The following is a 2,441-nucleotide window of genomic DNA, read 5'->3' on the forward strand; positions in this document are numbered from 1 at the left end:
AGGAGTATTCTTACAATGGGGTACCCAAAAGAAACCGAACTAATTTTTTTGTGGGCAGAGCTTTTGTAGTACCGTGTTTTGCCGCTATGAGCGCATAGAGCTAACATTCCTGAGTTGATAAGCCAACTACCATTGCTTCAGTAGGTAAGGACTAGTTTCGGCAGAGTTTATAGTGACAACTGTTTTGTGTGATCGTCATTTTTGCAATGGCTGATTTTCGTGAACAGCGTGCGGCGGTGAAATTCTGCTTTTTGCTCGGGAAAAGTGGAACAGAAACTCTTGAAATGTTAAAAACGGCGTACAAGGACGATGCTATGGGGAAAACTCAAGTGTTTGAGTGGTTTTCCCGTTTCAAAAATGGTGAAATGTCAATTGATGACAAACCTCGTTCTGGTCGTCCTTCCACGGCCCGAACACATGAAAATGTTGAAAAAATTCGTGAAATCATCAAGGAAGATCGACGACGGACCATTGAAGAAATTTTGGAGCTGTCGGGAGTGACTTGGAGCTCAGCGGCCAGATTTGTGGCAGTCAGGTGACTGGTTTTTCCATCATGACAATGCCCCTGCTCACACAGCCCTGTCTGTACAACAATTCTTGACCAAAAATGGTATGACCCCTGTTCCTCACCCTCCATACTCACCTGACCTTGTCCGTGCGACTTTATTTTGTTTCCTCGAACGAAAAGAGACATGAAAGGAAAAAACGACGGAGGCGCTGTCAAGCATCTCAAAAGATGAATTTAGACAATGTTTTGAAAAATGGAATAAAAGACTAGACAAGTGTATTAGTGTAAGTGGAGAGTACTTTGAAGGGGATTGAAGGTTTGTGCTTGAAATTTGAATAAATAAGTTTAAAAAAAATAAGTTCAGTTTCTTTTGGGTACCCCCTCGTATGACATCCCCTTATTACTGTCTCACGTAACTAGAACACAAATATTGAACGAGTCGTTTCACAGTCGCTCTTGTAGTGCTACCACTCTCACTAGAATGTAGAACTCTCCGTCTGGGCTAACCACTCTCTTCTGTCGGTGCAAACTATGCACACTGTTAGCAAACTGTCTTCTCCCTGCGCTCACTGTACACTGACTTGTCACACACACCACGCACAAACTCTTCTATCGGTCCACAGTTTCTGTCAGCCCACACAGCCTTCTGTTTGTATACACTTTCTGGTGCGTGCTTCGCGTTGCCTGAGTCAGCGATTCTCAACATGGTGTGTGGTCAGTCACCACATTGAACCTGATGATTGAGATGGGGGTGATCTTTGAAACTTTAGTTTTTAACTCAACATTGACATGGCAGATCACCTGAGAAGATTCTGGCACTTTATTCACCATGAAGACCTAGCATCTTATAAGACTGATTGTCACTAGCATTCCTAGAGGATCACATGATTTGCTTTATCTGGTCTTTCACAAGGTGGAAATTAAACTAAAAACTGAACAATAACCATGATTTCATGAATGCATATACAATGGAGTATTTTTTGTTATTCGCTGAGAGGTGGAAGATTCAGTATGTTTCATAATGTCTTCATGTATTGCACACTGTAATTATACAGTTAAAAAAAGGGTAAAGCTATCCCTGTAACAGGCTGTGGAGGACCATAGGGTTGAGAGACACTTGAGGCTCACAGATGGTGGTGAGGTTGTCAGCCTCATGCACCTGCTGCCCTTTACCCCTACGAAGATTCCTGGTACTCATTTCTATTTGAGGCTGAGTCAACCCCAAGGCGGTAGTGTGGCTGGAAAATTAGGGTTATTCAAAAATCCAATAACCTCACTGGGAATCATATTTAATGACAGCAATCATATATTTCACAATGTACTAATATTATAATACACTGATATGTTGGGATTTTGGACTTTATCCATCGTCCTGGTTTTTAAGATAACAAATAAAAACACGACGTTTCGGAAACTGGATCTGTTTCCGTCATCAGGTGAAGGAAAACACCTATTCAGTTGGGTCCCTTAGAAAGAGCTAGCCTCAATCACTGGACAAACCAATGTCACAAAACATGAAGATTATAAACACCTGAGACCAGGCTAAGTCCATGAGAGCTAATAAGAAAAATATTCATAACAAATTGTAGCAAACACTTACAAGCGTGGAACCAGGATAGATAGATTTGTAGAAATTTATGCCACGAAACTAAACTATAACCAGGTCCATGACCCCACGGCATGGAATAGAAAGAAGAACTAGTAACAAAAAACTAATAGTGTTTAACCAGCGTCAGCAATGGAGTAAATCACGTCTATCTAATTTAGAACTTAATAGAAATAAATGAAAGCACATATCACATCATACAGATCTTCTATGTGAATTGGTGACTTCATTGCTGATAATGGGGATCCAAATGGGAGAAAAGTCCAAACTGGGTTGGCTAATTGGGTTGGCCGAGCATGCCATATGGGCCGCTTCCTTGTATTTCCT

At 41.3% G+C, this 2,441-nt stretch overlaps 1 protein-coding gene across 2 annotated transcripts in view; it reads left to right on the plus strand.

Annotated features, from left to right (window-relative positions):
- The window catches only part of LOC111865251 (palmitoyltransferase ZDHHC3), a 20,519-nt gene that overhangs the window by 13,521 nt on the left and 4,557 nt on the right, over positions 1 to 2,441 (plus strand). The gene's annotated exons all lie outside the window — the stretch shown is intronic.

The sequence above is a fragment of the Cryptotermes secundus genome, unplaced genomic scaffold (genome assembly GCF_002891405.2).
Source record: "Cryptotermes secundus unplaced genomic scaffold, Csec_1.0 scaffold2380, whole genome shotgun sequence".
NCBI classification, from domain to species: Eukaryota; Metazoa; Arthropoda; class Insecta; order Blattodea; family Kalotermitidae; genus Cryptotermes; species Cryptotermes secundus.